Here is a 27,073-nt window from a genome sequence, read left to right as displayed (position 1 = left end):
TGAGGGTGTATGCTGAACTGCACAGATACAAAGATTAAAAAATGCACAGGTTGAATGAATGGTTAACAAAAGACAGATAGGTAAAGTAGGTAAGGAAGGTTTCTACAGGAAAGAATGTACAATCTAAGAAAAGTCTGCAGTTCTGGTCTCCCCCATCTCAAAAAAGACACAGCAGATGCAGAAATTGTAGAGAAGGGTGACAAAAATGATAAAGGGGATGAAAAAGCTTCCTTATGGAGAAAGGCTAAATAGATTAGGGCTCTTTAGCTCAAAATAGATATGACTGAGAGGACATGATTGAAATGTATAAAAATCATGAGTGGGGCAGAACAGTTAAATAGGCAACGGTTATTTACCCTTTCAAACAACACTAGGATTAGGGGACATGCCACGAAATTAGCAATCGGCAAATTTACATTGTAGGACATAATTTTTCACTCAGTGCACAATTGAGCTATGGAATCTGTTGCCGGAGGATGTGGTCAAGGCATCCGATATAATGGATTGGACAAGTTCTGGAAGGAAAAGTCCATAAACAGTTATTAGCTAGTTATTAGTGGGTAAGTTGTTGCTTATCCCTGGGAATGAAATATAAGAAATAGATCAACGATTGGGGATCTGCAGGGCACTTATGACCTGGACTAGCCACTTTCAGAGCCAGGATGCTGGGCTCAATGGACCTTGGTCTGACTCAACATGACATTTCTTATGTTCTTAACCCAAACGAGATTAAACTGACAATTGTTGCAGGATGCAACAATTGTCAGTTACAGATATCCTTAAGAAAGTCTGGGATAAGCACAGAGGATCCTTAGATACGAGCATATTTTGGAAAAGTCTGAGACTGGGTAAGTGCTGCAGAGTTGTATCAGGAATGGGCAGACAAGATGCGCCTTGTGGTCCTTATCTGTCAGCATTTTCTGTCTTGTTTCCAATGAATACCTCTCTCTGACAGTGAAGAGGTGGGGAAGGAATTGGTGCTGGAAGGTAGACCTCAGCTTCAGTGGAAACTAGGATATTATAAAATTAATAAGCAGAGTGGAAGCACCCCCTCCCCCCCCCCTCCCAAGAAATAATGGGGAAAAGAATCCTATCCTGGGGGTGGAAAGTCAACTCAGCTTGCATGAGTTGCATCACAGGAAGCTCTTAGCAGAATCCCAGCCTGCCAGCTCATTTTGTTATTTGCCATGTTTTGTAATCAAATGCGTTCCAAATCAATACAGGAAATACTTCAACAAGACACAGAGGAATTGATGCAGCCAAGACTATTGAGTGATCACTGAGCGATGTTTGATGTGTGTGCAGCCTCATTCCCTGCTGCACAGAAAACACTCCCTGAATAGCAGGGGATCAGAAGCCTTCACGGTACAGAAGAGCCACCAGATCCAGGAGAGAATTCTCAGGGAGACACCCCCCCATTTTTTTACCTATGGCGAAAATGCCTTTTAAGCAATATCCTGTCAGATTCAAGTAAGAAAATCACAAATAGTGGAGCTCAGTAAAGAATAGAGGAAGGCGGCCCTCACTGTGAGATACTTTACTAAGGTTGGGAACGGAAGGCCTGTCCAGGACTTGTAAATTCTGTGGGCTTCAGGCACACTGAGCATTTTAGCATTAGTCAACTAGCAGATTGGAGGACCCGAGGTGAAGGATCCCTGCTTCCAAACACCCCCCAAATACCCCTCACGTGCAAGCGACCCTGGCTCCTCCTCACTGCAAAATCTAAAGCAATGACGCACACAGTTATTCATTGATGCTCTGAAGCCTCAGTGACCACGGAAAGAGGAGCAAGAGTCGGTCAAGGATGCTGCTGCCCGCTGGCATTTCCTTGACAAGATTCTCACAACCAACAGGTTAGTTCTTGGATTTAAAGACAAACAAATCTGATTGAATGTTTTTATGGTTCATGCTGTGCTCACCACAGATGTGGAGACCCCAGTTCAATGTCACCCTCACCCCCCCAATACAATCATTCCTGGACTTTCAGAAAGTCATTTATTGTCTTACTTAGATTATAAGCTCTTTGGGACAGGAACAGCCAAAACCATGTGAGTGGTGCAGCACTGACAATAGTAAACAAATTATATGTAGATATAAATGTGTAGGTACAGTATATTTCTCTTTTTTTTTTTTTTATTTGTAATTGAACACAGATACTGTGTAATTACACTTCCACCTGAAAATTCAACTGCGCAAGCAATCTCTTTATTCCCGAGCCACTGTCGTAAATGGTTCCTCATGTTTATCAAAAAGCATTTTCAGATCCAGCGTGTCATCACCCTCACGTCACTTACGGCTCTCCCCTTAGTGTCATCAGAGCTCATTCTCTGCCAGCAAAATCAGAGACGGTCTGATTCAGAGGAGAAAAGGAGCAGAGAGTCCAAAGGGAGCGAGAGAGAGAGAGAGAACTCATCACATATGCTGGCTGGCTTCCCAGGGTTTCAATAATTAAGGTTTCAAATAAATGTCTTAGCTCGGTTCACTAGGGCGAAGGTTCATTTCCTCGAACTGGTTACAAAACCTTTTCTCTCTCTTAACTTGTTTTTTTTTATTTCTAGGATGCCTCATCTGAGCATAGCCCAGGCCTTGTATTTTTAAGATCTATTCAGTTTTCATTCAGTCATGCTCCAATGCCTTTCCTCTTGTGGCTTTGTTCATAGATGTTTAATTTCAAAATAAAGAGCTGTGCACACATTCTAATCCTCAGAGCCCCATGCAGTCATCACATGTAAAGCATGAAGCGCTGAAAAATCATGAGGCCACAATAACAAGTGCTCACCTTTAATTCCTAAAAGGGATAAAACTTTATGAAGTAAAATATATTCCAACTAAAAAGAAAAGAGGTAGGAATATGATTCATAGAGAGAGGAAATGAAAGAAGCATCAGGCCAGGTGATAGCTGGTATTTTTACAATAGCATCAGCTCGTGCAGCAGAATGAATCTGTGCTGTAAAAATATTGGCACGTCCCCTTGCCTCAGTAAATTATACAACAGATTTTTAACAACCTAAATTTATTGCACAGATACTTTTGAAGAATACTGCTCTGGCAGCTTCTAATGGACCTTAGAAAGGCGAAGTAGAAAGTGTATCAGTAATCTGTTAAGCACTATGGGCTAAATATCTTTGTAGTGGTATTCGTTGCTGGAAGATGTGGTGAACATAAGAACATAAGAAAATGCCATACTGGGTCAGACCAAGGGTCCATCAAGCCCAGCATCCTGTTTCCAACAGTGGCCAATCCAGGCCATAAGAACCTGGCAAGTACCCAAAAACTAAATCTATTCCATGTTACCATTGCTAATGGCAGTGGCTATTCTCTAAGTGAACTTAATAGCAGGTAATGGACTTCTCCTCCAAGAACTTATCCAATCCTTTTTTAAACACAGCTATACTAACTGCACTAACCACATCCTCTGGCAACAAATTCCAGAGTTTAATTGCGCGCTGAGTAAAAAAGAACTTTCTCCAATTAGTTTTAAATGTGCCCCATGCTAACTTCATGGAGTGCCCCCTAGACTTTCTATTATCCGAAAGAGTAAATAACCGATTCACATCTACCCGTTCTAGGCCTCTCATAATTTTAAACATCTCTATCATATCCCCCTCAGCCGTCTCTTCTCCAAGCTGAAAAGTCCTAACCTCTTTAGTCTTTCCTCATAGGGGAGCTGTTCCATTCCCCTTATCATTTTGGTAGGCCTTCTCTGTACCTTCTCCATCGCAATTATATCTTTTTTGAGATGCGGCGACCAGAATTGTACACAGTATTCAAGGTGCGGTCTCACCATGGAGTGATACAGAGGCATTATGACATTTTCCATTTTATTCACCATTCCCTTTCTAATAATTCCCAACATTCTGTTTGCTTTTTTGACTGCCGCAGCACACTGAACCGACGATTTCAATGTGTTATCCACTATGACGCCTAGATCTCTTTCTTGGGTTGTAGCACCTAATATGGAACCCAACATTGTGTAATTATAGCATGGGTTATTTTTCCCTATATGCATCACTTTGCACTTATCCACATTAAATTTCATCTGCCATTTGGATGCCCAATTTTCCAGTCTCACAAGGTCTTCCTGCAATTTATCACAATCTGCTTGTGATTTAACTACTCTGAACAATTTTGTGTCATCTGCAAATTTGATTATCTCAGTCGTCGTATTTCTTTCCAGATCATTTATAAATATATTGAAAAGTAAGGGTCCCAATACAGATTCCTGAGGCACTCCACTGTCCACTCCCTTCCACTAAGAAAATTGTCCATTTAATCCTACTCTCTGTTTCCTGTCTTTTAGCAAGTTTGCAATCCACGAAAGGACATCGCCACCTATCCCATGACTTTTTACTTTTCCTAGAAGCCTCTCATGAGGAACTTTGTCAAACGCCTTCTGAAAATCCAAGTATACTACATCTACCAGTTCACCTTTATCCACATGTTTATTAACTCCTTTAAAAAAGTGAAGCAGATTTGTGAGGCAAGACTTGCCCTGGGTAAAGCCATGCTGACTTTGTTCCATTAAACCATGTCTTTCTATATGATCTGTGATTTTGATGTTTAGAACACTTTCCACTATTTTCCTGGCACTGAAGTCAGGCTAACCGGTCTGTAGTTTCCCGGATCGCCCCTGGAGCCCTTTTTAAATATTGGGGTTACATTTGCTATCCTCCAGTCTTCAGGTACAATGGATGATTTTAATGATAGGTTACAATTTTTTACTATTAGGTCTGAAATTTCATTTTTTAGTTCCTTCAGAACTCTGGGGTGTATACCATCCGGTCCAGGTGATTTACTACTCTTCAGTTTGTCAATCAGGTCTACCACATCTTCTAGGTTCACTGTGATTTGATTCAGTCCATCTGAATCATTACCCATGAAAACCTTCTCCATTGTACCTCCCCAACATCCTCTTCAGTAAACACCGAAGCAAAGAAATCATTTAATCTTTCTGCGATGGCCTTATCTTCTCTAAGTGCCCCTTTAAACCCTCGATCATCTAACGGTCCAACTGACTCCCTCACAGGCTTTCTGCTTCGGATATATTTTAAAAAGTTTTTACTGTGAGTTTTTGCCTCTACAGCCAACTTCTTTTCAAATTCTCTCTTAGCCTGTCTTATCAATGTCTTACATTTAACTTGCCAATGTTTATGTTTTATCCTATTTTCTTCTGTTGGATCCTTCTTCCAATTTTTGAATGAAGATCTTTTGGCTAAAATAGCTTCTTTCACCTCCCCTTTTAACCATGCTGGTAATCGTTTTGCTTTCTTTCCACCTTTCTTAATGTATGGAATACATCTAGACTGTGCTTCTAGAATGGTATTTTTTTTTTGTCAAAATCATTTTTATTAGAGAGTAAGGACAGTACCACCATCAATACATCAAAACATAGATAGGGGGTGCCCAATGTCCCACAACAGATCAACAACAATAACGCCAACCCACACATAAGAACATAAGAACATAAGAAATTGCCATGCTGGGTCAGACCAAGGGTCCATCAAGCCCAGCATCCTGTTTCCAACAGAGGCCAAACCAGGCCACAAGAACCTGGCAATTACCTAAACACCTAGAAGATCCCATGCTACTGATGCACTGATGCAATTATTAGCAGTGGCTATTCCCTAAGTAAACTTGATTAATAGCAGTTAATGGACTTCTCTTCCAAGAACTTATCCAAACCTTTTTTGAACCCAGCTACACTAACTGCTCTAACCACATCCTCTGGCAACAAATTCCAGAGATTTATTGTGCGTTGAGTGAAAAAGAATTTTCTCCGATTAGTCTTAAATGTGCTACTTGCTAACTTCATGGAATGCCCCCTAGTCCTTCTATTATTCAAAAGTGTAAATAACCGAGTCACATCTACTCATTCAAGACCTCTCATGATCTTAAAGACCTCTATTATATCCCCCCTCAGCCGTCTCTTCTCCAAGCTGAAAAGCCCTAACCTCTTCAGCCTTTCCTCATAGGGGAGCTGTTCCATCCCCTTTATCATTTTGGTTGCCCTTCTCTGTACCTTCTTTCACCTTACTTTCACCTGTTGCCAGGTGCACTGCCCCACTCCTTTTCAAATTCTAGTGGATTTATACCACCAGACATAATCTACCAAATCAGTCACACATCCCACGCACACCATTCATCCCATACACGCACTCATCCAATCCACTCCCCCTCTTCCCCGAACCCCTGGGAGATTAACACATAAAACTCAGGAAACATACTTTTTCAGAGGAAAAACAGATGAATCAGTACATTAAAACACAAGAATCCCTCTGACAACTCCCTTTTCCCCCGCCCTTCCGGTCCATAAACAAGGAATATGTAATTAAAACTGGCATAGTGTAATCACTTCCATGAAGAATGATATCCCATTGATAGCAAGTGGGTTTGGATGTCCAGTGGCATTAAGGTGAAACAAGTAGCCCAACATTGTCTATAGTCCAAATCCAGTGGCCTCAAACCATGCAATGAGGCTAATCTCTCCATTTGTATATTGGATGCCAGTCGATAATACCATGCCTTTATAGCAGGTAAGATATTTGGATGTATCCAGTCTGCCAGGATCGTGCGGCAGGCCAATAATATAGCAGTATGGCCAAACCTATCCAGGGAAACCTGGTAAACTGGCACCGCACCCCGCATGCCCGACAGAAGAAGTTTACTGCTCCTGCCAAGGGTTGAGTGCATACTTTGAGCAACAACAGTCAATACTTCATTCCAGAACCCTGCTAACTGTGGGCACACAAACAGTCGATGAACCAAAGTTCCTCTGTCTTGATGGCACTTGATGCACATGGGCGATGCAAGCCGCCCCATTTGAAAACGACGTACGTCATCACAGATAATATGATGTAAAATTTTAAATTGTAATTCCTGGAGTGATAAATCCAGCAAACTTTTTGGCATGTTTTTGAAGCATGAAAGCAGATAGGATGAGGACAGATTAGTTACCCCCATCTCAGCCCAATATTGCGCCAGGTACGATAGATGCCGAGGCGGACGATAATGCCTACCCATTTCATACCAACCTTTGATTGAATTTTGCTTGAAAGCCGTATCAAAGAAATTCTGGGCGAATAGACACTCTTGTCGGTACTGGTCCTCTGTCCATTTGAAACTTTGCAAATAATGGCGCGTTTATAAATAGGCAAAAAATTGCTTAGCTGGCAATTCATAAGCTGTAGCCAAGGAGGCAAAATCTTGCACTAGTGGTGTATCCTCAGAGTAAAATTGATAAGTAAACGGTAGTCCTTTTTGTAACCAATCGTCAAAAATAGCATATTGTTCACACCCTGGGGGAAAGTCCCAGTTACCCAGCAGTGGCATTAAGAGAGATATGAGTCCATTCAGACCTCCATGTGTCCGGAGCCATTGCCAAGCCTGGCGGCAGGAGTGGACCAAACTACGCGGGATTTGTAGAGAACAATATACATATGACCAGCCCATCTTCACAGTAGGTATAACGATCAAGTAGCCATTCACCTACGAAGCGTAGCTGACAGGCTGCATTAAAAAGTCGGATATCTGGCAGACCTAGCCCCCCCCTCCCCCCTAGAATAGGTCAACACTTTATAATTCAGCCGGGCTCTCTTTCCAGCCCACACAAACTTTTGGAACGCCTTTTGTAACCAAGTAAAATCCCTGCCCATTAGCCAGCAAGGCAACATGTGCATCTTATAGAGTAACTTCGGCAATATAACCATTTTAAGCAACGCACATCTGCCAAATAGGGAAAGAAGCAGGGCCCGCCACGTCTGGAGTTGTGCGACTAGAGCTGCAATAGTGGCGGAAATATTTAGCTCATAGAGGTCTGCGAGGTCCCGTGGTATCCAAACCCCCAAGTATTTTATTTTACCTTGGGCCCAAGTAAATGGAAAATCCCCCGTCCACTGACGCTGTACACTGGGACTTAACACCAGAGCCTCCGACTTCCCAAAATTAATTGTCAAGCCCGCTATGCTGTGAAATGATGTGAAGTGGCTGATAATGACTGGGATACTAGTTTTCAGATTGCCAACAAACAGCAAAATGTCGTCAGCAAACATTGCCAATTTCATCAGATGTCTCCCCAGTCGAAGGCCCTTAAACTCCCCATCCATCCGTAATTTAGTAGCCAGAGGCTCTAACGCCAAAACAAATAAAAGAGGCGAAAGAGGGCATCCCTGACGTACTCCACACTGAATAGGGAAAGGTGTTGATAAGGCCCCGTTAATGAGAAGACAAGAACTAGGATGAGTATACAATACCTGCAACCAGGTGAGAAAAGGACCAGAAATGCCATAAGTCTGTAGAGCCCAAAATAAATAATCCCAAGAGAGGGAATCAAAAGCCTTCTCTGCATCCAGGCTCAGGACCACCGCCTCCGTTGTCAGATGAAAATTCAACAGGCCAATCAGACGCCTCACATTTTTTACACCGTGCCTCCCTTTAATAAAACCCGTTTGATCTTCGTGAATTACAGAGGGCAAGAGAGAATTTAATTTAGCGGCAAGGACAGCAGACAGAATCTTCAGGTCACCATTAATAAGAGAAATGGGCCGATAGGAACCAACTTCTTGCAAATCCTTGCCTGGCTTTGGCAGTAGAACTATAGTAGATTGATTTTCCGTTGGATTAACCGTCGGTCCCTGAAGCAAACCATTAAAGTACTGCCTCAGCACCGGCAACACTGGGAATTTTAAGATCTTATAGAACTCAGGTCCTAATCCATCCGGCCCTGCCGCCTTGCCCGGCTTCAAGCCATGTATAACCGCATAGTTTCCATATCTACTATTGGTCTATTTAACATGTCCTGTTGATCCACAGTAAACCGAGGCCAAGGCAAATTAGCAAAAAATGTCTCCTGCATCTCCTCATTACTTGGTTTATTCCCATATAACTTTTATTTATTTATTTATTTAAAAACTTTTCTATACCGTCGCTAAGTTATATACCATTGCAACTGTTTACAAATAGGCACATAGACTAAGGTTAGTAAATCTATGATATCGTACATTCTAACAGGTGCCAATAAAGTTCGGTTACAGTTTCATAAATAAAATCATTATTTGAGTAATGTTGGTCAAGTCCAGGTATATTATTGAGTTACTATCTCTTTGAGATATTACTTCTTAAATGTATGATTGAGTAAATTAATTCTCATCTGCATTACTCTGTACTTTCATTCTCTATCCTCCACACTCTTTAGTGAAGGCTTTTTTAAAGAGCCATGTTTTTAAATTTTTCTTAAAAGTTTTGAGATTATTCTGTAATCTGAGTTCAGGGGGCATCGTGTTCCATAATATGGGCCCAGCCAATGATAAAGCACTTTCTATCACTTGGGTTAATTTTGCTGACTTTACTGAAGGGATTGTTAGTAGTGCTTTGTTTGCTGAGGGGAGGTTTCTTTGTGAAATGTGTACTCGTAAGGCTGGGTTTAGCCAGTCTGCTTCTTTATCATATATTAGTTTGTGTATGGTACATAAGGCCTTGTATTTTATCCTGTATTCGATGGGTAACCAATGTAAGTCTGCTAGAGTTTCGGTTATATGGTCCCTCCTCTTTTTTCCTGTCAGTATTCTGGCTGCAGTGTTTTGAAGTATCTGGAGTGGTCTTATCGATGTGCTTGGGAGTCCAAGTAAGAGTGCATTGCAGTAGTCAGTGCTGGAAAAGATAAGTGTTTGCAATACTGTTCTGAAGTGGGCGGGTGTGAGTAATGGTTTCAGTCTTCTGAGGATCATAGGTTTTGCGTAGCCTTCTCTTACTTTTATAGATATGTGTTGCTTCAGGTTGATTTCTGGGTCCATTATTACTCCCAGATTCCTTACTTTTTCGGCTAGCTCAATTTTTTGGTTATTTCTTAGGGTTATTGGTGTTTGAATGATTTCAGTATGTTTTCTCTCTAGGTGAAGGAATTCAGTTTTGTCAATGTTGATGACCAGTTCCATTTGGTTTAGTAGTTGTTTAATTATGTCTAGGTACATGTTGGCTAGACTTAATGTTTTTTCAATTGTGTCGTCTGTTGGTAGAATTAATTGAATGTCGTCTGCGTAAATGTAATGTATTATCCCTAGGTCTGCCAGCAGATGACATAAGGGTAGCATATATATGTTAAAGAGGGTAGCAGACAGCGCTGAACCCTGAGGTACTCCTGTTTCAAGTTTAAATTTTTCTGATAATGAGTTTTTTATCTGGACTTGAAAAAACCTGTTGTTTAGGTAGGATCTGAACCAGTTTATTGTTTTGTCACATAATCCAATTTCTTCAAGTCTTTTTAGTAGTATTCTGTGGTTTACTGTATCAAAGGCTGCAGATAAGTCGAGCATTATAAGGATGTAATGTTTACTGTTTACTGTTGTCTGTTAGAGAGAGAAGTAATGTCTCAGTGCTGTAGTGTTTTCGGAAGCCGTGTTGTAACGGGTACAGTATATTATTATTGTCTAGGTGTTCAGCTAGCTGTTTCTGTACTGTTTTCTCTATTAATTTTGCTAATAATGGGAGGTTTGAGACTGGGCGGTAGTTAATGAGGATTAGTGGATCACTGTTTTTCTTTTTGATGATTTGTTTAATGATTGCCCCTTTTAGTGTATCTGGCATTAATCCTTCAGTTAGGGATAGGTTTATGATATTAGTTAGTGTTGGGGTTACTATATTGGTAATCTTTTTTATCTCAGTTGTTGGTATTGTATCGATTTTATGTGGAGCAGGGTTTATATTTTTAATCATTGATTCAACTTCTTGTTCTGATATTTCTATAAATGAGGACTTACTGTAATATTCATGAAAGCGATCTGCTATCGCCTGCGCGGTGACACGACGCGCCCCTGTTTGATCCTAATACTAGTAATAAAAGATTTAGGCCCACGCACACGGACTAAATTAGCTAAAAACTTACTGATTCTATTACCATAGCGATACATCTGAAATTTGTAATATCTCAAAGATTTGGACGCTCTATGATGTAAGAGCGCTTGTAACGTTTCGCGAATACCCGCTGCCTCCCGTTTACTAGTTTCAGACATCACCTGCATATGGCGAAGTTGGGCGGCCTTCAACTCTGCAGTAAGTTTAAGTTTTTCCACATTCCTAGCCTTATTCTGAGTAGCAACATATGCTATGATATGCCCGCGCATCACCGCTTTTCCCGCTTCCCAAAGAATCCCGGGCGCTACTTCTGGACTCGAATTTAAAAGTATGTATTCCTCCCACCGCTCCTGAAGGAAGCATGAGAATTTCTTGTCCAGTAGCAGACCAGGGGGCATACGCCATGAAAAAGGAGGTTTCGGGGTGCGGCCTACGGTGACAGTGATTGATACCGCAGCGTGATCAGATAAGTCTATCGTACCTATAGTGGCCACTGACATTTTAGGGAATAAAAAATCTGAAAGTAAGAAATAATCTAGTCGAGAGTATGACCCATGCAGATGAGAAAAGAAAGTGTAATCCTGTTCCCCAGGGTGCAAAGTCCGCCATATATCTAAGAGGCTTAATTCTTGACACAAAAAATTTGGTCCCCTGTGATTATCTCCAGGCTCCACAGACCTAGGTGGGCAACAGTCCTCTTGTTTATTAGCCACATAATTGAAATCTCCCCCTACCAACAATGCATAATCTGTAAATTCCCTCAACATCCCTGTCAAATGTGTGAAAAAGGTTTGATTATAAACATTTGGTGCATATATGTTACAAAGGATCACTTTTTGTTGGTTACACAATCGCTGGACAATGATATAACGGCCATCGGGGTCTTGCCATACCCTTTCCGATTGAAAAGGCAATTGTTTATGAATTAGTATTGCCACACCGCGTCTTCGTGAGTTACAGGAAGAAAAAAACATTGTCCCACCCATTCTCTTTGCAGTTTAGCATGTTCACCCGCTGATAAGTGGGTTTCCTGGAGGAACACCACTTGTGCATTCATGCACTTAAATGCCATCAAAAGCTTCTTTAAGAACATAAGAACATAAGAACTTGCCATGCTGGGATAGACCAAGGGTCCATCAAGCCCAGCATCCTGTTTCCAACAGAGGCCAAAAACCAGGCCACAAGAACCTGGCAATTACCCAAACACTAAGAAGCACCCATGCTACTGATGCAATTAATAGCAGTGGCTATTCCCTAAGTATAATTGATTAATAGCCATTAATGGACTTCTCCTCCAAGAACTTATTCAAACCTTTTTTGAACCCAGCTACACTAACTGCACTAACAAATTCCAGAGCTTTATTGTGCGCTGAGTGAAAAAGAATTTTCTCCGATTAGTCTTAAATGTGTTACTTGCTAACTTCATGGAATGCCCCCTAGTCTTCTATTATTCGAAAGTGTAAATAACCGAGTCACATCTACTCGTTCAAGACCTCTCATGATCTTAAAGACCTCTATCATATCCCCCCTCAGCCGTCTCTTCTCCAAGCTGAACAGCCCTAACCTCTTCAGCCTTTCCTCATAGGGGAGCTGTTCCATCCCCTTTATCATTTTGGTTGCCCTTCTCTGTACCTTCTCCATCGCAACTATATCTTTTTTGAGATGCGGCGACCAGAATTGTACACAGTATTCAAGGTGCGGTCTCACCATGGAGCGATACAGAGGCATTATGACATTTTCCGTTCTATTAACCATTCCCTTCCTAATAATTCCTAACATTCTATTTGCTTTTTTGACTGCTGCAGCACACTGAGCCGATGATTTTAAAGTATTATCCACTATGATGCCTAGATCTTTTTCCTGGGTGGTAGCTCCAAACATGGAACCTAACATCGTGTAACTACAGCAAGGGTTATTTTTCCCTATGTGCAACACCTTGCACTTGTCCACATTAAATTTCATCTGCCATTTGGATGCCCAATCTTCCAGTCTTGCAAGGTCCTCCTGTAATGTATCACAATCTGCCTGTGATTTAACTACTCTGAATAATTTTATATCATCCGCAAATTTGATAACCTCACTCGTCGTATTCCTTTCCAGATCATTTATATATATATTGAAAAGCACCGGTCCCAATACAGATCCCTGAGGTACTCCACTGTTTACCCTTTTCCACTGAGAATATTGACCATTTAATCCTACTCTCTGTTTCCTGTCTTTTAACCAGTTTGTAATCCACGAAAGGACATCGCCTCCTATCCCATGACTTTTTAGTTTTCGTAGAAGGCTCTCATGAGGGACTTTGTCAAACGCCTTCTGAAAATCCAAATACACTACATCTACCGGTTCACCTTTATCCACATGTTTATTAACCCCTTCAAAAAAATGAAGCAGATTTGTTAGGCAAGACTTCCCTTGGGTAAATCCATGTTGACTGTGTCCCATTAAATCATGTCTTTCTATATGCTCTACGATTTTGATCTTGAGAATAGTTTCCACTATTTTTCCCGGCACTGAAGTCAGGCTCACTGGTCTATAATTACCCGGATCGCCCCTGGAGCCTTTTTTAAATATTGGGGTTACATTGGCCACCCTCCAGTCTTCAGGTACAATGGATGATTTTAATGATAGGTTACAAATTTTAACTAATAGATCAGAAATTTCATTTTTTAGTTCCTTCAGAACCCTAGGATGCATACCATCCGGTCCAGATGATTGGCTACTCTTTAGTTTGTCAATCTGGCCTACTACATCTTCCAGGTTCACAGTGATTTCGTTCAGTTCGTCTGAGTCATCACCCCTGAAAACCATCTCCGGAACTGGTATCTCCCCAACATCCTCATTAGTAAACACGGAGGCAAAGAATTCATTTAGTCTTTCTGCAATGGCCTTATCTTCCCTAAGAGCCCCTTTAACCCCTCTGTCATCTAATGGTCCAACCGACTCCCTCACAGGTTTCTTGCTTTGGATATATTTTAAAAAGTTTTTATTATGAGTTTTTGCCTCTATGGGGAGTGAATGCCATCTACATTAAGAGAAGTGAATTTTACGGCAGCCATCACTCTAGAGTTCTACAGGCTTAGCCCGAATGAATTGGCAAAGAGAATATCAGTATTAAGGATCCTTAGGCTCCCCAGCCTGAGCCTCCGGGATCATAAGAAAACAGCATGGACCCCACTACAGCACTGTCCAGTAAAGATTATTCCCCATCCAAGAATTCAAGTTCTCCTCCCAGGAATTCTTCTGTCCCCCCCCCCCCCCCCCCACTCTCCAACATCCAACCCCACATACATACACACCATGCGCACCATACATACCAATTAGCAAACCTTTCATACTTACAACTTACATTTAGCATCCTTAAGAGGCCCAGAACCCCTACATGCCCCCACATATGAGACATGCCGAGGTTCTCCTCCGCCCCCCCCCCCCCCCCCCCCCCCCAAATTGCAATGCATAGTTAAGATTAAACTTCTAATGCATACCAATACATTATAACCTTTGAACTGTTAAGAACTAAGACACAAGGCTGAAACAGCAGCATTCAGATGTCCTGAGCCCCCACCCCTATCCCCCCAACCCAAAAGACACCCAGTAAGCAACACACACAAACTTGAACCAAATACTGAATAGAAGGACTAAGGGGTAGGAACGGTAGCTCCATGCCAACATAAATATAGGCCATTGCAAGTAGCAGATTTCCAGTTTTTTTCTCAAGACTTCCAGGACCTAGTCAATCTCTCCCGTGAGTAACTTCTACTCTGCTACTACCGCTCCAGGTGGCCCTTCCGGAGCCAAGGATGCCAAGAAGGCAGAAGCATCATCTGCTTTCGAAAAGAAGAGAGTCTTGTTATCATGGTGTATCCTCAGCTTGGCCGGGTAGAGCAATGCGAATGAGATGCCTCTCTTATGCAATTCAGTGCACGTGGGTGCCATTGCCTTCCGCTGCATGGCAACTGCTGTTGAGAAATCACTGAAGAGCAAAATATGATTTCCTTCGTATTCTATCACTTGACGTTTTCGACATTCACGCATCAGCTGTACCTTATGCAGCCAGTTTAAGATACGCGCCATGACAGGCCGTGGTCTATTATCTCTGTCCCATAGAAGACCCATCCTATGTGCACGCTCACACCTTATTTGGCCCACCAACGAGGTCAGGCCCAAATGACTAGGGAGCCAGTCCTCTATAAGATGATACAACTCTGGTTCTTTTACAGTTTCAGGAATACCGACCAACTTGATATTGTTCCTGCGATTTCTGTTCTCCTGATCGACTATCCGGGTCAGGAGTACGGCTTGCTGCTCTGTAAGTAGTTGAACCTGTCATTCTGCAATTGCCAGTCTATCGTCCTGATCACCAATCCTTTGCTCCACGCCATCCATCCGTTTGGCCTGCCCTTCCAAAGTCCCCGTTATATCATCCATCATAGTCTGCAGTCTGATAAGCCTCTCATCTAGCGCTCCTGAGACCCGAGATGAGATTTGCAGTAAAACATCCTCCGACACAGAGGTGAGCTGTTTCACATCCTCAGCATTGGTGGCCATTCTAGATGCGGGAATTCTTCGCTCAGTGCAAGCCCGGGAACTCCTATGTCGCATTGCTTCTTGTCCCCATGCTATGTTTTGCCAGTATTCAACAATCCCTCTGTGCTGGAAAGACTTATCTTCCTCCAATTATATCCAATGAAATCTACCGGTACTTCAGTGTGCAGTAACAAGTTAAAAAGAAAGAGAGATAACAAGGGATAGCGTGCAGACCGCAGGTGATACCATTGGTTGATCAAAGCAGCTTTCACTGATCCCTTGTTTAATCAGCAGGAGCACCACTGCATGTGAGAGGTACCAGGTAAAATGATACGATCCACAAGCAAATATATTTATTGCCCTGAAATTTGTTGCTTTGCAATTTATTGCCAGAGGATGCGATTAGTGCAGGTAGTATAGCTGGGTTCAAAAAAGGAGTTTAGACAAGTTCCTGGAGAAAGCCACCAACAGCTGTTGATCAAGGTTACTTAGAGAATAAACGCTGCAATTAACTGCCTCAGCCGCTCGGGACCCCCCAATGCTTGGTCAACTACCAGGTTCTGATGGCCTAGTTTGGCTTCCTTTGAAAACAAAATGCTGGGCTTTATGAACCCTCGATCTAACCCAGCCTGGCAATCTCTATGTTCTTATGTTCTTTGAAACAAAACAACTGGTTCCAACTCACTGTAGGAGCAGCATAGACGTCAGCGTTTGTAAAAACTCCCAGATATGTTTATGCATTCCGCAGGTAATAAAAAAAACTCTAGTGGAGCGAAGCAGTTGGCACTCACAGGCAGTAGAATCAGCAGGGATGCCAGCGTGTGTTAAAGTTACCAAAGAAAGTAAGAATGAGCTGCGCTTCCTGTATTGCCATCCAACAAGGGAGTCCAAAGGAATTCATAGACTGTGTCCTCACAAATTAGTGCCCAATTCATCTAGCCCCTCCTAGACAGATGATACCAAGGCAGTGAACCAGGACGCAGCAATCAGAAAAAGAACGTGGTCGAAGAGCCGCCATCTTGGCCACATGGCTGGGATTCAGAGCAAGCCCCACGTTCCAGGTCCCCTACCGCAACGGCTTCAATCAGTTGCTGCCCCAACTCTCCCAAGGCAGTCCGGCTGCCTCGCAGATCGTTTTCGCCCTATACATGCCTCCCAAATCCTCGCTGCATAGGGGAATTATGGCTTATAGTTTTGCCGGGCAAGCGTCATTTTGAGCGTGGGAGATGAGAATCTAGGCTGCGAGATGTTTGTGATTCACCCCCGTATTAGTCAGCGTTCCGTACCACGGAGACAGAAGCAAGGATGCAGGTAAGGTTCACCATAAAAGCCCGAGAAAAATCGCCGCCATTTCAGCCCTTTTGGAGGGGAGAAAGATAGAAGGGAGCCGCGGAGCTCTCTCTGCCAGCTACCCTGCAGGTGACGTCATCACCGGAAGTCAGTATTTTTTAACAATGACCACGCCTCTTGGACATTTTTTACTTTTGTAGCTGCTCCTTTCAGTTTTTTTCTAACAATTTTTCTCAGTGGATTTGCACACTGTTCCTCTTCCAGTCATTAAATCAAATTTGATCATATTATGATCACTATTGCCAAGCGGCCCCACCACCGTTACCTCTCTTACCAAGTCCTGTGCTCCACTGAGAATTAGATCTAAAATTGCTCCCTCTCTCGTCGGTTCCTAAAGCTAACATTTATTCCATCCAGGAACGTTATCTCTCTAGCGTGTCCCGATGATACATTTACCCAGTCAATATTGGGGTAATTGAAGTCTCCCATTATTACTGCACTACCAATTTGGTTAGCTTCCCTAATTTCTCTTAGCATTTCACTGTCCGTCTCACCATCTTGACCAGATGGATGGTAGTATACCCCTATCACTATAGTCTTCCCCGACACACAAGGGATTTCTACCCATAAAGATTCAATTTTGTATTTAGTCTCATGCAGAATGTTTATCCTGTTGGACTCTATGCCATCCTGGACATAAAGCGCCACACCTCCTCCCAGGTGCTCCTCTCTGTCATTGCGATATAATTTGTACCCCGGTATAGCACTGTCCCATTGGTTATCCTCTTTCCACCATGTCTCTGAGATGCCAATTAAGTCTATGTCATCATTCACTGCTATACATTCTAATTCTCCCATCTTACTTCTTAGACTTCTGGCATTAGCATACAAACATTTCAAAGTTTGTTTTTTGTTTGTATTTTCGTTCTGCTTTTTAATTGATAGGGATAAGTTAGAATTTTTTAGCTCAGGTAAGTTTTTTAGTTACAGGCACTTGGACTATTTTTCTAATTATTGGAATCTCACTGTTGGGATGCCCTAATTCTAATGCATCATTAGTATCCTTTGAAGATACCTCTCTCCGAACCATGCGCTGCTGCGCGACTGTTGGCTTTCCCCTTTGTTCTAGTTTAAAAGCTGCTCTATCTCCTTTTTAAAGGTTAGCGCCAGCAGTCTGGTTCCACCCTGGTTAAGGTGGAGCCCATCCCTTCGGAAGAGACTCCCCCTTCCCCAAAAGGTTCCCCAGTTCTAACAAAACTGAATCCCTCTTCCTTGCACCATCGTCTCATCCACACATTGAGACTCCGGAGCTCTGCCTGCCTCTGGTGACCTGCGTGTGGAACAGGGAGCATTTCAGAGAATGCTACCCTGGAGGTTCTGGATTTAAGCTTTCTACCTAAGAGCCTAAATTTGGCTTCCAGAACCTCCCTCCCACATTTTCCTATGTCGTTGGTGCCCACATGCACCACGACAGCCGGCTCCTCCCCAGCACTGTCTAAAATCCTATCTAGGTGGCGCGTGAGGTCCGCTACCTTTGCACCAGGTAGGCATGTTACCAGGCGATCCTCACACCCACCAGCCACCCAGCTACCCACATTCCTAATAATCGAATCACCAACTATGATGGCCGACCTAACCCTTCCCTCCTGGGCAGTAGGCTTTGGGGAGATATCCTCAGTGCGAAAGAACAATGCATCACCTGGAGAGCAGGTCCTAGCTACAGGATCCTTTCCTGCTGCACCTGGTTGGTGCTCTCCCATCATGAGACCTTCTTCCTCCAAGGCAGCACCAGGGCTGGGTTTAAAAAAGGTTTGGACAAGTTCCTGGAAGTGTTCATAAACCATTAGAGATGTGAATTGGAACCGGAATCGGTTTGGATTCCGGTTCCGATTCACATGTGGGGGTTTTTTTCATCGGGCCCGATCGTGGTTTTGTTTATCCGCTGCGCCCAAGCCGATAAACACAAAACCCACCCCGACCCTTTAAAACTAATACCTTAGCTTCCCCCACCCTCCCGACCCCCCCAAAAACTTTTTACAGGTACCTGGTGGTCCAGTGGGGGTCCCTGGAGCGATCTCCCGCTCCTGGGCCGTCGTCTGCCACTAATCAAAATGGCGCCGATGGCCCTTTGCCCTTACCATGTGACAGGGTATCCGTGCCATTGGCCGGACCCTGTCACATGGTAAGAGCACTGGATGGCCCGTGCCATCTTGTGCTCCTACCATGTGACAGGGGCTGACCAATGGCACCGGTAGCCCCTGTGACATAGTAAGGGCAAAGGCTATCGGCACCATTTTGATTACTGGCAGCCGACGGTCCGAGTGCAGGTCACTCCCAGACCCCTGCTGGACCACCAGGGGCTTTTGGCAAGTCTTGGGGGACCCTCCTGACCCCCACAAGACTTGCCAAAAGTCCAGCGGGGGTCCAGGAGCAACCTCCTGCACTCGGACCGTCGACTGCCAGTATTCAAAATGGCGCCGATAGCCTTTGCCCTTACTATGTCACAGGGGCTACCGGTGCCATTGGTCAGCCCCTGTCACATGGTAGAAGCACAAGATGGAGCCAGCCATCCAGTGCTCCTACCATGTGACAAGGTCCGGCCAATGGCACGGATACCCTATCACATGGTAAGGGCAAAGGGCCATCGGCGCCAATTTGATTAGTGGCAGCCGATGGCTCGGGAGCGGGAGATTGCTCCAGGGACCCCCACTGGACCACCAGGTACCTGTAAAAAGTTTTTTTTTTGGGGGGGGGGGGGTCGGGAGGGTGGGGGAAGCTAAGGGATTAGTTTTAAAGAGTCGAGGTGGGTTTCGGGGTTATTTTTGTGTGCCGTTTTTCCCGCCCTCCCCCAAAACGATAAGAGAACCCCCACGAACAATATTGTGGGGTTTTCCTATCGTTTTGGTGGAGCCCCCGATTTCTGACGATTTTGAAAATATCGTCCGATATTTTCAAAATCGTCCGAAGCCTGATTCACATCCCTATAAACCATTATTAAGGTGGACTTGGGGAAATCCACTGCTTAGCTCTGATAAGCAGCATGGAATCTATCGACCTTTTCGGATCCTGCCAGGTACTTATGATCTGGCTTGGCTAATGTCAGAAACAGGACACTGGGCTTGATGGACCTTTGGTCTGATCTAGTAGGGAAAATCTTATGTTCTTATGTAAGCATTTTTCCCCATCAACACAACACAACACAGAGGGGAGGAGGAGGTGGGGAAGGTGGGTAAACCTTTAGTATGTCTGGACCAGTCACTGTCTGAAAAGTCAGTAAACAAGAGAATGACTGCCAGGCCTTACCGTGGGTGCCACCTCTGTGGGTGCTTGAGCATCCCCAATGTCAGATCTGCTTTCTTCATTCTCTTGGGCCTCTGGCACCTGAAAGAAGAGAAGTGATTGAAGAAAAATTGGCAGAACTTTCCTGTGCTTTTTGGGGGAGCTTAGTGGCGAGTTCTTCTTTCTGTTGGTTTCTGGCTCTGTACTCAGAGATCGACTGCCCTGTGGAAAGACAAGAAAATATAAAGATATTTGCCATATTTATTAAAACTACCGATGCTCCTCCTTCCTGGATCCAGTAAAAATGGGCAGAAGCAGGGCTGGATTTTTCAAAGGCACGCTAGGCCTGTACCTAGGGCGGCAAAAGTCTGGGGGGGGGGGGGGGGGGGGGGGGGGGGGGTGGGGGGCAGCAGGCTGGCTGATGATTGCTGCCTCTCAGCTATGCCTCTCCTTCCTGATCCCCTTCAGGGTGCAGGGAACAGGAGAGGAGGGGGAGCGAGCCTGCAGCAGACAGAGCAAAGGGGGATCATTTGGGGAGATTAGGAGCATCTGAGTAGAGATCATGGAAGGTTGAGAAGAGAGGCTGGGAAATGAGAGGGGGATTGGCTGGGGAGTGTAGGTCTGTGTGTGAGAGGGGTGGGGAACAAGGGTAAGAGGTGGGGTTTGTGTGTATGTGAGAGAGAAGGGATTGATGCCAAGTGTATAAGTGTATGTCATATTGGGTGGGTTGCTAGAAGGAATTTATTTATTTATTTAAAATTATTTTTAGCCCACAACCTCCAAAGCTCGGGGCGGGTTACAATGATACAAGCATGGAAGCAAGTATATACATACACAATCAATTAAATAAACTACAAAATAACAAAACTAGGATCACATAATGATACAAATAAATACAAAAAAAAAAATTGCAAAGCAGAGCAGGACCAGAGCATAAGAACACAAGAACATAAGAACGTGCCATACTGGGTCAGACCAAGGGTCCATCAAGCATAGATTCGCTGTTTCCAGCAGTAGCCAATCCAAGTTACAAGTACCTGGCACATATGCAAACCTTAAATAAATCACAAGCTACTGTCGGCTTTCTCCTTTGTTCTAGTTTAAAAGCTGCTCTATCTCCTTTTTTCAAGATTAGCGCCAGCAGTCTGGTTCCACCCTGGCTAAGAAGGCATTTAAGAAGGGCATCAAACCTGGCTCTTTCAACAAGCATTCACATAACATTAGTTGATAGACTTAATTCCTCACTCGTCAGGCTTATAACCCAGTTAACTATTTTATTGGACCATTGAGACTTTTACATAGCTCTTAATTGTATTTTATGATATTTTAATTATACTTTTATATTTTGAAATTTTTATTGTATTTTATGTTTACTGTGATTAATTTTATTGAATTATATATTTTATTTATTGTAAACCGATGTAATGTATCCTACGAACGTCAGTATATAAAAGCAAATAAATAAATAAATAATAGCAGTTTAAGGATTTTTCCGCTAGGAACTTTTCCAAATTTTTTTAAACCCAGTTACACTAACTGCTGTAACCACATCCTCTGGCAATGAATTCCAAAGCTTAACTATGTGCTGAGTGGTAGGGACACCTTCCTCCTCTCCTCCCCACTCATAAGAACATAAGAAATTGACATATTGGGTCAGACCAAGGGTCCATCAAGCCCAGCATCCTATTTCCAACAGTGGCCAATCCAGGTTACAAGTACCTGGCAAGTGTTGCGTCCGTCGGTGCTAGACGGCTTCGCCCCGTTTGCCTCACCTTGTTCATGGCTCCTCCCGCTTACCTAGGAAAGATGGCTACCGCCGTGTCTACAAGCGACCTCTCCGGCATCCCTGGAACGGCTATGGTGCAGCCTCCCGCCATGCTCCTCCCAGGTACCTACTAGGGTGCGCGCACGTCACCCACGTCTTTATTCCAACCTTGGCGCGAACCTCGGGGGCGTCCCCCCTAGATGACGTCACGCCATCTGGGTATATAACCTATTCTAATATGCTAGCTCGTTGAGTTAGCAAGGAATCTGTTCCTGTCTACGCTACTCTGCCGCTTCCTTGCTGCCACTGGAAACTCTCTCTCTGCCCTATGGGATAACTGCTAACCTGGGTACCCGCTCCTCGGGGGCCCTCTGCTTTATTTCAGGTGCCTTACAGGGTACAGGTACTCGCTCCTCGAGGGCCTGCTCTCCCTGCTTTGGTGCCTGCACTTTCTTCAACCTGGTGGAATCGCATACCTACAGCAAACACCTAGTGAGTACTCTCTCAGTCTGTCTCATCCTTAGTATTACCTTGCTGGGAAACCAGCTTCGGAACCTTCCTGTACCAACAGGGTGAGAAGGGCTCCCTCTGCCGAGGTCCCTGAGACTGCAACTACCAGACTGCCTCACTACTGCCACCTCTGGTGGTACTCTTCAAGCTGTATAATAAAGAACTAACTGTGTTTGGGCGTTCTGAGTCTAGCCTAGTACTGTGGCTCCTCACGGGACTCCTCCCCGTGGGCGTGGTCATCTGCCACAGTACCCAAGGATCCACCCAAACACCACTTAACCATAACAACAAGTACCCAAAAACTAAGTATATCCCACGCTACTGATGCTAGTAATAGCAGTCGCTATTTTCTAAATCAACTTGATTAATAGCAGGTAATGGACTTCTCCTCCAAGAACTTATCCAAACCATATTTAGACCCAGCTACACTAACTGTACTAACCACATTCCCTGGAAACAAATTTCAGAGTTTAATTGTGCATTGAGTGAAAAATTATGTTCTCTGATTAGTTTTAAATGTGCTACTTGCTAACTTCATGGAGTGCCCCCTAGTCCTTCTATTGTCTGAAAGAGTAAATAACTAATTCACATTTACCCATTCTAGACCTCTCATGATTTTAAAGATCTCTATCATATCCCCCCTCAGCTGTCTCTTCTCCAAGCTGAAAAGTCCTAACCTCTTTAATCTTTCCTCATAGGGGAGTTGTTCCATTCCCTTTATCATTTTGGTCGCCCTTCTCTGTACCTTCTCCATCGCAATTATATCTTTTTTGAGATGCGGCGACCAGAATTGTACACACAGTATTCAAGGTGCAGTCTCACCATGGAGCGATACAGAGGCATTATGACATTTTCCGTTTTATTCACCATTCCTTTTCTAATAATTCCCAACATTCTGTTTGCTTTTTTGACTGCCGCAGCACACTGAACCGACGATTTCAATGTGTTATCCACTATGACGCCTACATCTCTTTCTTGGGTTGTAGCACCTAATATGGAACCCAACATTGTGTAATTATAGCATGGGTTATTTTTCCCTATATGCATCACCTTGTAATTGTCCATATTAAACTTCATTTGCCATTGATGCCCAATTTTCCAGTCTCACAAGGTCCTCCTGCAATTTATCACAATCCGCTTGTGATTTAACTACTCTGAACAATTTTGTATCATCCACAAATTTGATAACCTCACTCGTCGTATTCCTTTCCAGATCATTTATATATTGAAAAGCACCGGTCCTAGTACAGATCCCACTGAAATTCAAATCCTCCCTCCCTTGATCTTGGATTGAATTCCCCAGATACTGGAACCTCCCTTCCTACCTCTTCCTTCTCCCCAGATTCTGGAACCCAGTCCCCAACCCTTCCTACTCCCTCCTTCCCGTCTTCAATCCAGGAATCACCCTCTCTTTCTCCCTCCTCTTCCACATCCCAGATGTCCAATCTTCTTTATCTCCCATCCTTTCTGTCCCTAATCATCTTTCCTTCTTACACTCCTCCCCCCTTTCTCCTAACCCAAGCCTGATCTTCCTCCTTTCCTCTCCCCATCTCTGAGGTCTCCTCCCTGTACTGATACTTGAGATCACTTTTCTTCACCAATAATAATAATAAAATACATTATACTAATTATAATAATAAATATACTGTAAAGCTAATTTATTTTTATAATGTAATATAAACAATGGGAATGTTTCCAGTTTGCTTCAGAATTCTTAAATTTTTGCCACAGCATCTACCCCTGGAGCTGCCACAGGAAACTAGGGGACTGTGCCTTAGATCTTCTGCTCCCTGTTGTCCAACCTCGGAGGGGGAGAGGAGAGGGGTAACAGATGCCAACAGTGCCTAGGGGCACCAAAACCCTAAATATCCATCTCTGGGCAGGTGCAAGACCCAGTTGCTGCTGCCTGGGTACGAGCACTTTAAAAATGGCACCGTCTACCTGGAGGATGGCGCCCAAGTAACATCATTTTGATGCCTTCCTTTGGTACAGACAATGCCATTTTTTGATGCTATATGCCATATAACAAAATGACACCGGATCTACTAGAGGAAGGCACCAAATTACATGACTTGGGTGCCATCCTCCCAGTGGATGTGCCATTTTTAAAGCGCCAGAACCCATAGAGGAGCAACTGGGCCTTGCTTCTACCCATTTTAATTGGATTCAGAAGGGGGTAAGTGGAGGCTTGAGTGAGAACTCCTTGGCCTCAGCAAATATAAAGGAGGAGGAACTTGGTCCCAGCCTTGGTTCTGGGCCCAACCTGGACCTAGGCCTCAGTGCCGAGTCTAGGTCTGAGCACCAGGACTAGGCCCAGCACTAGGTCCAGCCCAGGCCTAGACCTTACCACTGAAGCCTTAGGCCGGGGGCTATGCCTTGTCACCAGGCCCTGGACCTACACTTTGGCACTGGGCCCAGGCCCAGCCAGGGCCACCAGAGGCCTATTGTTTTTTTTAATGCCACAAATATGAAAATACCCTAAATTCTCTGGGTATTCTTGAAGGAGATTATTTTTAGTTCATTCCTTTTGGAACAAACCAAAAATTACCTCATTCATTACATTTTTTACATGTATTATAAATAAATGCACATCCCTCGTATTTACTTGTCTCCATAGGGTTTACAATTTAACAGGTCAATGCAGAAAGGTGCATTCAGCGAAATGCACAGTTTTACCCACAGCTGGGTATTCATTTTCTGCAGGTAAACCTTACTGCTGATGCATCAAGGAGTTTTACTGCAGAAAATGTGTATGCAAAACTGTGTGTTGGTTTTAGTACCCTTGCATGGAAATCCCAGGCAAATGAGGGCAGAAAATAGCTTCCATTTTCGTAAGTGCTCCAAATTTAACTCCAGGTCAGAGATAGAATTAAATTTCCAGAGTGGGTACACTTAGCCGGATAAATTCATATTTATCTGTGTAAGTGGCGACAGCGGCAGCTGCTGCTGCCATTATCTCCATCAACCTGTCAGAGATGCCCCCTTTCCTGAGTTAAAATGTGCATTTGGCCAATTTGAACACACATTTTACACTCAACGTGCTTATTTTAACTCCCGATGCATTTACATAGCTCTAGCTTACTGCATTGGAAGTTAGAAATATTGTAATGTGTGAGTTGAAATCCAGTGCACAGTATTTTAATGAGCAGATTACTGCATTCGTTTTGGGGGGGGGGGGGACAGCGAAAGAAGAGGCAGCCCGCAAGGCCACTGGTGGACCCTAGCCCACCCGTGGCCCAGAAGAGGATGAGGCCCGCGAGGCCTCTGATGGGATGGAAGATGATGAGGCCGACGAGGCCACCGGTGGACTCCATCCCACTGGAGGCCAAGAAGAGGAAGAGGCCCATGAGGTCGCCACTAGATACCATCCCTCCAGCGGCTGAAGCAAAAAGGAGCCCATTCTCCTGCTCCTTCTCATTGCTGACATGTGCTGTCCAAAGCACGTGCAGCTAGCACATGCTCAATGTTGATCTTGCAATGCATAAGATCAGCATAGAGGAAGTGCTAGCCCCACGAGATTTGATTAGCTCAGGAGCTGGCACACAAGGGGGAGTAGCAGAATGGCTCCTGATGGTGTGTGTGTGTGTGTGTGTGTGTGAGTGAATGAATGAATGAATGAATGAATGAACAAATGAGAGTTTTACTGGGGTGTGGTATATGTAAATGAGAGTCTAGCTTGGGGGTGTGGTATGTGTGTGAATGGGAGCCTGACTGGGTGTGTGTGTGTGTGTATGGGAAGATGTAGTAGGCCAGCTTGGCAAACTAAAGAGTAGCAAATCACCTGGACTGGATGGTATGCATCCTAGGGTACTGAAGGAACTAAAAAATGAAATGTATGATCTATTAGTTAAAATTTGTAACCTATTATTAAAATCATCCATTGTACCTGAAGACTGGAGGGTGGCCAATGTAACCCCAATATTTAAAAAGGGCTCCAGGGGCGATCCAGGAAACTATACACCAGTGAGCCTGACTTCAGTGCCGGGAAAAATAGTGGAAACTATTCTAAAGATCAGAATCATAGAGCATATAGAAAGACATGGTTTAATGGAACACAGTCAACTTGGATTTACCCAAAGGAAGTCTTGCCTAACAAATCTGCTTCTTTTTTTTTTTGAAGGGGTTAATCAACATGTGGATAAAGGTGAACCAGTAGATGTAGTGTATTTGAATTTTCAGAAGGCGTTTGACAAAGTCCCACATGAGAGCCTTCTAAGAAAATTAAAAAGTCATGGGATAGGAGGAGGCGACATCCTTTCATGGATTACAAACTGGTTAAAAGACAGGAAACAGTGAATAGGATTAAATGGTCAATTTTCTCAGTAGGTGGAAAAGGGTAAACAGTAGAGCGCCTCAGGGATCTGTACTTGGACCGGTGCTTTTCAATATATTTATAAATGATCTGGAAAGGAATACGACGAGTGAGGTTATCAAATTTGCGGATGATACAAAATTATTCAGAGTAGTTAAATCACAAGCAGATTGTGATACATTGCAGGAGGACCTTGCGAGACTGGAAGATTGGGCACCAAAATGACAGGTGAAATTTAATGTGGACAAGTGCAAGGTGTTGCATATAGGGAAAAATAACACTTGCTGTAGTTACACGATGTTAGATTTCATATTAGGAGCTACCACCCAGGAAAAAGATCTAGGCATCATAGTGGATAACACATTGAAATCGTCGGTTCAGTGTGCTGCAGCAGTCAAAAAAGCAAACAGAATGTTAGGAATTATTAGGAAGGGAATGGTTAATAAAACAGAAAATGTAATAATGCCTCTGTATCACTCCATGGTGAGACCGCACCTTGAATACTGTGTACAATTCTGGTTGCCGCATCTCAAAAAATAGTTGCG

Source organism: Rhinatrema bivittatum, chromosome 5, assembly GCF_901001135.1.
Source record: "Rhinatrema bivittatum chromosome 5, aRhiBiv1.1, whole genome shotgun sequence".
Classification (NCBI taxonomy): Eukaryota; Metazoa; Chordata; class Amphibia; order Gymnophiona; family Rhinatrematidae; genus Rhinatrema; species Rhinatrema bivittatum.
This window is presented reverse-complemented; position numbering follows the sequence as displayed.